We start from the raw sequence: 9,316 nt of genomic DNA, 5'->3' as shown, positions 1-9,316 counted from the left end.
TTCAAATTGATCTTTTTTGCTAATACCTTTATCTAATTCCTAATTTTTTGCTTTGTTGATAATACCTGTAAAATTAAACTCTTCAATATGTAAGATCATAATTTCTATCACATTTATTTCAACAAGCCATAAGTTTTCTAAGGATTCTTGAACCTTCTTCCGAACTAGATATTTAGAAGAATCAGAATCATCCAAATTTGATAGAGATGTCACAGACCCTGCCAATTGATCAGCATCAATTGCAAACTGGTGATGAAGCAGTAGCCTCAAACTGTAAATATCTCAGATTCATTAAGATCGAACAAAACAGACCCTTCCAATTAAACTGCTCTTTCTTCTTCGCTAGAACCTCAAACAAAATAGAAGAAACAACCAATTAGGATTTTGTTAACTGAATTTCGCTGTTAGCTATGATACGGCACAATATTGCTTATGAGTAAGTGAAAGGTCAGTAATTCGTTAGGGAAAAGAAGTGACTAAGAATGTGAAGGAAAGTGTGAGTGAGACAAAGAAAGTGAGATTAACGAACTTTCTATGAAATTATTTTTATTTTTTTGTGAAATTAGCAGCAGCAACAGGGAAGGGACAGGGCTAGGGCTAGGGATAATGAAATCAGAATAGAATCACAATGGAAGGGGTTAGGATTATGGACGAGAAGGAGGCGGAGGCCTACCAAAACTAACGGCGATAAGAAGAGATGATGACAAACCTCCGGTGAGGAGAGAAGAAGCAGGGACGAGAGCGGCGTGGAAGGAGCTCGTAAGACAAGAGCACGATAGAGAGAGCTCGTACAACGATGGCAACGAAGGGAGAAAACGCGATGAGGGCGACGAAGGGAGCTCGTGCAACGTGAGCCGCGGCGGCGGCCACAGCGGAAAACGTCATATCGTCAACGAAGAGAGAAGGCAGGGAGTAATTGAAAACGTGAAAAAGTGAAATGAACCATTGGGAGTTTCAAAACCTAACTCCTTATTTTAATATTTCTGACGGAAAAGTTTAAATTACAGATGGAGTTTTTGTCTGTAATTAAATAGACAAATAATTACAGACGAATTTTTCGTCTGTAATTATTTCCCACGGAAAAAAATTAATTTTACTGACAGAATTATCGACGGATTTTGTTTTCCATCTGTAATCTATTCTAATTCATTTTTTTTGTTTTTCGACAAAAAAATCCCTTTGAAATTTCGTATGTATTTCCGTGGGATAAAATCCGTCGGAAATATCCGTCTGTAATAACTAGTTTTCTAGTAGTGAAATTTATGTTGTTAAAAAAAATTTATAAAGATATTCTGTAAAAGTACTGCGTCTTTCACATATTTAATCAGAGACTTACATATCTTCAAATTAAAAAGTTAGGGACTTATTTATTTTTTTTATTATTTTTTTATAAATTTAAAACTATTTTCTATATATATCATGTATTTAATACATATTTTTTTTAGCATATAATTTTATTCATTACGAATAAAGGCTCCATCTTAATTAAAATGTGTATTTAAGATTAACAATTAAAGATTCTTTTCAAATATAATTTTGTTAATTTTTTTTATCTTTTGAGATCAAATTAGTAATTCTTATAAATTTTGATTTAATATATTCATAATTTATTTTTACGTATTTGATATATATTAAAAAAATTTATTTTATAAAAAGTAAAGTTGTTAAACTCTCGAGTTAATTCTTAAATTTTTATAAGTTTATAAATTTATATTAATAAAATAAATAAATTTAATAACTAATAATTTAAATTTGAATTGAGTAAATTTCATAAATTTGTATAAATTTGGTAATTCTCAAATATACTATTTTAAATTTATTTTGACATTTTAAGTATTAAAACATGTAATTTCAAATTAAAATTTTAAAATTAAAGATTTGACATCTATATCTAATAAATTTTAGTTTTTCATATCACATATTTGTAATTAAAGATATAGGTGATCAAGATAGAAAAAAATATTTAATAAAATAAGGTAAAATTTTACTATAATATGTTTTATTGCTTAATTGATGTGAGAAAATAAATTAGAAAAAACTTAAAATCGTTTTATAACAAAATATTAATATATATAAGTAAAAGAATCGTATGTTCCAAGTAATCTTAAAAATAAGCTCAAATTAAACTCTATAATTTAATTATCAAATTAAATAATAATTTAATAAATATTAGAATACTTGTTAATACATAAACTTATATGTTTAATATTAAACAAGTAGTAAATAAGTTGTCACATTATATTTAATATATTTGTTGTTATTTTATGCATATCAATGTTATGACTTAAACAAAAATATTATATATACATTAAAATTATTCACTAAATTAACTATTATATATTTATATATAATATATGTAATATTTAATTTTTTAATATATTTTTTATATTTTAATATATATTTTATATGAATAATTAATTTTTAATATATACACATAATATAGTTAATGGCTTACATAATTTTATTAAACTTTTCAAAATATGAAATTATAACTATTTATTTATTATATTAACTTATATAATTTATTTATGATATTGTCTATATATAGATCTATCGAAAATTAATTTTCATTTAATTAGATTTTAATACAATAATTGTGGGCCAATATATGCAATAAAGTAACTTTTCTATTATACGTTGTTATTTGTTACTTGTTAGCCACTAGTCAGTTTTTTTTTTGAGTTGGTCTTTTGTGACATATCAACCCTATTACTGGAGTTATTTTTGTCATTTCCACCTTCGCTATAAGACAAATAATTACTTGGCAAATTTTTCGTACGTGAAATATCATATTCCAATTTTTGCAGTGGAATACGTGATAATTTTCCTATACTATGATAAGAAATTTTTGTTACGTGGGCTTTCCATAAATTAGACCATATAATCTTACTCACAACTAGAAAATAAATTAATACAGACAGATTTACAGACGGATTTAGTCTTTATTACAGACGGATTTTTGGTTACCGACAAAATTACTGACGAATTTTGTCCCTCTGTAAAAGTCCCGTCGGAAATTATTTACCGATGGATTTTTTTTCCATCGGAAAATTACAGACGGATTTTTACCAGTTACCGACGGATTTTCCCTCTGTAAATTCTCTCTCCATTTTCCGAAGGCGGCGAACTTTCCGACGGATTTTCCGTCTGTAATTACAGACGGAATTTCAGACGGATTTTCTGTCTGTAATTACAGACGGATTTTTGTCTGTAATTACAGACAGATTTTCAGACAGATTTTCCGTCTGTAATTACAGACGAATTTTCAGACAGATTTTCTGTCTGTAATTATAGACTTACAGACAGATTTTTTGACAGATTTTCTGTCTATAATTACAGACGGATTTTTCGATAGATTTTTTGTCTGTAATTTGAACTTTGGAAAATCATCTCATACTCTGATTACAGACAGAAAATCTGTCTGTAAATCCGTCAGTAAGGTAAAATAAATTTTTTTATTTTTCTAATTACAAAATAAGCTTATTTTCATACAAAATAAATATAAATTTAATACAAATTTTTATCTAATTTGTATTCGAATATTTATAATATTTCAAAAAATAAACAAACTCATCGTATTATCAAACTAAAAGAAAAATACTATAAACAAGCAAGTCAATATAATTCAAAACATAAACAAAATGTATTGATCATCAACTATAATAATAAGTAACAACCATACATCAAAGTGTGTTGATACATCAACTATAATTCAAAACATAAACTCAATGTATTGTTCAACTATATTAAGTTATGAAAATAACAAGACTATATAACTGTCCTCAAAATCTTGTGAGCTTGTTTCATCAAGTGAACATAGGGGATCACAGTTCCAGATTCAGTTGGTAAGTCCTGAAAACATTTATATCATTAGAAATAAAAGTGATTATTGAATTTACTGCAACCCCAGAATCAAAATTAAAATTTTGCATTTTATGATAAACACTTATTAGTTATTACCTGCTAAGACTAAACCAACACTCTTAAGAGCATCATCGGATCCCGAAGCCATTACTGGGAAAAAGACAAGATTTGAGTTACTCAGTTCATAAATGATGAGAGGAATTTCAAAAAAAGTAAAACACACACATGGCAATCAATATATAGACACACACACACACACACATGGCAAAAGAAAGTAAAACATTACGAGCATAACACCACTGCCATCTGCAACTTTACAACCAGATATCAGAACAGGGTTCTTAGAATTATTTTCAACCTGCAAAAAGGAAAATGATTATCAAACTTAAGAAATGAGACAAGTAATTTTCTTATTCAGCACATAATGGAAAAAAACACTTACAATATTGCTCTCCCCAGTCATACTAGATTGAGATCTCAATTCTTCTACCTCGTCTAATTACCTTCTCATGTAGAGAGAAAATTTAAAGATTGAAAAAAAATATATAAATATGATAAGGAGGATGCTATAATAATAATAGTAATAATAAAGAAGTACAGAGAAGCAAAAATCAAACCTCCAAACGAATGTTTCTCTTCTCATTTAGGTCCCGAAACTGAAGAGACTGCTTATAATCACTTATAGCTACAAAAGGAAGCGGAGAAAGAAAGAGAGTTGAACATGATACCTTCAACTCTGCTATCTCTTGTTCTCATTTTGCAAATGTTACAATGAACGCAGCTTCCTTTTTCTTTGCCTTTTCAAGCTAATAACAATAGATATATGTCAATGGTCAATGATAATTGATAATTAATCAATGGATAGTGAACTACATCAACAGAAAAAAAGGGCAGATTATATTCTAAACCTGCTCTCTTAAATACTCCTCTGAGGATTTCAGGGTCTGAAGAAAATCAAGCAACATTTTGGGCTCTGGAAAGAACAAAGGTTAACTAATAGTTCACGGATAAATTTATAACAAAAAAATAAAGCAATTGTGTACAAAGAACTAAAACTTGAACAATTAAAATGCAGATGTATATCACAATTAACATGCCAAAGACAAGGAACAAACTAACCAGGAGTGGCACCAGCAGGTACACAAGGCTCATTTTGAATTGAAGAATGCCAACTTTGAATCTCAGATTTAGCAGCCTCAAGTTCATTCTGGAAAATTCACTGATCAAGTCAATAGTTATAAATGAAGCCTTGTCATTGATAACCAATCATGAATTCATCTCTTAAATTACATGAAATGTAACTAAAGTCCACTTTTGACATGACAACAGATAGTAAATAAATAAAATAGTAAAAAAATAGAATAATAAATATTTAGACAATAATGTGTGCACAGGTATATTTCCCTGCAAAAAAAATGTAACAGGTAGCGCATGTAGTCATCTTTTCTGTATCAGCTTATCATCAAAGAGTAAAGCTTTCTTCAATTGTAGCAAAGGCTAATTGCATACCAAACGTTTCTCCATATTGGCTCTTGATATAACATTCTGCATAAAATCAGAATCTGACTCTTTACCAGTCTGCTGAATATATGCAGTGTGAGCAGCTAAAACATCTCCTATTTATTCCTTAAACCTGACATTGAAGAAATGGATTTCTGGTACACTCTTTTACAAATAGGAGTCATAATTCAAGGTAAATCAAAGCATACACTATAAATAATCCAACTGTGCAAATTTAATGAAAATTATTATTAGTGTAAACCTGTAACTAACAGAACAGGTCAACTGACGCAAACAACTCTAACATGATAGATTAGTTCAATTGCAAGAAAGAACAATAAGTCAATTAGTTGAATTGACCTGTGCACTGATTCAATCAACAGAGTAGCAAACACCTAAATTTTAACTAGAGAAACTGTTCCAATTTTTTAAATACTTCCTCACCTCTCCCTGGAATTAAGTTCATCACCTAAACATAATCTCAAGATAAAATAAAAAATTCATAGCACCAAAATGACAGCCAACAAATAACAGCAGCTAATTGTTTCACAGCATCTTTTACCCAAACCATTCAAGTAGCAAGCATGAACACAACTACTTTTACAAATGTAGCAAAATATGACTGAATATCTTATTATAGTTTCTACATATTAGCAAAGTCATTACCTTCATAGAGATTAATTTAATCTATACTCATGATAGATGGATATCAATGAGAAAAACAAAAAAAGTGGAGTGCATAATATCATATGCAGAACATGTGCATTTTCTATACAGAAATTTAAACCTTACTTAATAATTGTGAGCACAAACTCCAATAAGTGGTAGATCAATGTCAACAACATAAAGATTAGGTTCCTGAGAGGTGACTTTCTTCAAGAAAGTGGCTATTTCTTTTTTTGATGAAGATGAAATATGAACTGCAAAGAACAATAGCAATCTGAGTCCAACATAACTGAATATTATTTTGATAGTTATTGACCACACATTTTATCACACTTGTTGTCTTATATCTTCTTCAAATTCAATTATTTTGATAGCTATCTTTGCCTAAAGGATTAAACTCTTGAATGGAAGAAAATAATGGAAGAAAATAACTAGTTCATATAGGGATCATATAATATCTAGTATCATGAGAAGAACCATTTCACCAAAAGCAATAAATGGTTTTTGATCTTAACACTACCCATGATAAAATTAAGGAAACCAAAACTTGAATAAGACATGCTAACATTCTTAACATAGGGAACAGTATAGCAAGATCTAATCCATAAACTAGCAATACTTTCCATGAACAAGTACTACAGAACAATCATCAATCAAATGTATATCCAAACAAATAGAACCTATTAACAGAAAGTTACTAATAACTAACTAACTAATTCACCATCTGTAATAATAAGTACCTATGTGGCCGACAAATACGATGTCGATCAGTGAGGTAAGTGGATCAGCTGCCAATGCCAAAGCAGCAGGTAGTGCAATGGACAATATTTCCTTCCCCAGTTCATCAAATTTAAGCCACCCATCTCTGTTCAAAGCAGGTATATTAAACTTCAAAACTCCAATTTACATGCAAATAACCTAAAAATAGAAGAGAAAGACAAACTTTTTAACTGAAAATTCTCAGTCACACATTAAATCAGATTCAAAGAAAGAGAAGGCAGAAACTTTATCAAATTAAATCCTGTTTAATAACCAAAAACGAAAAAAGAAATTAAATACAAGGCTTAATATATCCTTTTTAAGTGTTGTCATAACCATGTTCATAGTTATCATAAGATTCACCATTTTAAAATGGGGGTATTTTAAAATGGTTGATATATTTACACCTTGACAGCTTCTTGTTTGAGGGGCGAGGAGGGGGCATTAAAGCTCTAGTAGAAACCTGTCTCTGAAAGAATGGGCAAAAGATATTTTAAATATTGACTAATTTCAATGCCGCAGTTATTTGATACTATTAAAATTCAAATTAGAAAACAGGACTCCAAAGAACACAGCTTATCTAAATTTAAACCAGGAGGAAAAAAGAGGAAAACTCTTTAAGATTGAAAAGGTCAAGAGTATGACTCAAGAATAGATGCCTTGCATAGCAACAGGTAAAATCATACTGAAAAGAATTATCAAAAGGAAGAATTTCAAAGAAAGGGGATAATAACAAGCTTTCAACAAAATAATAAAGGTACAGAAACTTCCTGGTAACCTTGATAATCAAGGTCCGCTTCCTGGTACAAGTATCCACAAGCAATAGCAACAAGATGCAGTTAGGAACAAAACTGCATGAATCATAAAGAAAACTATCAAGTACATTGAACAGCATCAAAATTTACCTGCTCATGCAATAGCTTCTTTTAAATGAGAGACAAGTACAACTCTATTTGCTTCAACTAATTTAAGCTTCTCTACGCACTGTTTCAAGGTATTCTCTTCTTTCTCTAACTCCTTTGACAAAGGCTTTCACTTAGGCTGAAACAATTAATTTGGAATTCTCACCTCAAAGTTACCAAGCTTGTATTGGTATGCCATTTTCTCCCTCAGCTGAGCTTGCTCTTTCATTGCCTATGCCTGTAAATGACAGCCTAGAAGTGTGAGAAGAAAAGGACCTTGACATCAAGAAAATAATCTAAGAATAGGAGCTACATCAACATAAAAAAGCAATTTGGTAAAAACTAACCATTCCACTTTGCATAGAGTGCTTCAAAGCAATCACTTGCTCTTCCTTATGCTTTTCACGTGCTTGCAACAATTCTTGCCTGCAGTGGCAATGAAAAAATGATCATGCTATAATGAAAATAAAGGAATTTAATGTTAAATCATATAAACTACTATATGCTTTGATAGTGTAGATGTTCTGATTTTTTGCAAATGAAAAACAGTTGAAAAAGTCAAACAAACAGATTGAGAAAATCCTATGCATAACAAATTTAAAACAATGAGTGTAAGTTCAGAGGAAAAGCTTAGACAAATAGAATCAATTTACAATGCCAATAACATAATTCTAAACCAGAGAGAACAAACAGAAAATTAGGGTTAAGGGACGAGAATTAGGGTTAAGAAAAACAGGGAAGGGATAGGGTTAGGGCTAGGGATAATGAAATCGGAACAGAATCACAATGGAAGGGTTAGGGCTAGGGACGAGAAGGAGGCGGAGGCCTGCCTGAACTAACAGCGACGAGAAGAGACGATGACAAACCTCCGACGAGGAGAGAAGAAGCAGCGCGAGAGCGGCGGCGGAGGGAGCTCGTAAGACAAGTGCACGGCCAAGAAAGCTCGTGTGACGACGAAAGGAGCAAACGCATTGAGAGCGGCGGTAGAAGGAGCTCGTGCGACGCGAGCCGCGGCAGCGGCGGCGACAGCGGAGGACGTCACATCTTCAATGGAGAGAGAGAGAAGGCATGGGAGTAATTCAAGGAAACGTGAAAAAAAGTGAACTGAACTGAAGTATTCGGGAGTAGAGTGATCCATCTCCTTATTCTAATATATTTCCGACGGAAAATTTAAATTACAGACGGATTTTTCTTCTGTAATAATTTAATAAAACGCAGCATTTTGTCTATTTAATTACAGACAGATTTTCCGTCTGTAACTATTTTTTACGGAAAAAATTAATTTTTCCGACGGAATTATCGATGGATTTTTTTTCCGTCTGTAATTTATGCTAATTCATTTGTTTTATTTTCCGACAAAAAATTCCTCTGAAATTCCCTCTGTATTTCAGTGGGATAAAATCCGTCGGAAATATCCGTCTGTAATAACTAGTTTTCTAGTAGTGACTAAGCTGGACTATAAATCTAAAAAATGTTTGTTCTTTGACTATGCACCACATTCTAAAAGTTCTAAGTGCTTAAATGCTAATGGTAAAGGTCATATTGAAATAAATACGTTTTTTATTAATCTATTTTTTTCTGTACAACTATATGTTTCCTTCTTCTATGTCTACTATTTTCTATTC

General features: G+C 30.8%; 1 long non-coding RNA gene across 1 annotated transcript; it reads right to left on the bottom strand.

Annotated features, from left to right (window-relative positions):
* Window positions 1–3,621: 3,621 nt before the first annotated feature.
* Window positions 3,622–4,209, bottom strand: LOC112704125 (uncharacterized). Its single transcript, XR_003154788.3, has 3 exons — window positions 4,151–4,209; window positions 3,961–4,014; window positions 3,622–3,852 (listed from the first exon to the last, which is right to left on the bottom strand). It is a non-coding gene; the product is annotated as an uncharacterized lncRNA (long non-coding RNA).
* Between the last annotated feature and the right edge of the window lie 5,107 nt (window positions 4,210–9,316).

The sequence above is a fragment of the Arachis hypogaea genome, chromosome 7 (genome assembly GCF_003086295.3).
Source record: "Arachis hypogaea cultivar Tifrunner chromosome 7, arahy.Tifrunner.gnm2.J5K5, whole genome shotgun sequence".
NCBI lineage: Eukaryota > Viridiplantae > Streptophyta > Magnoliopsida > Fabales > Fabaceae > Arachis > Arachis hypogaea.
Note: the sequence above shows the minus strand (reverse complement) of the source record. Positions and strands in the feature narration are given on the sequence as shown.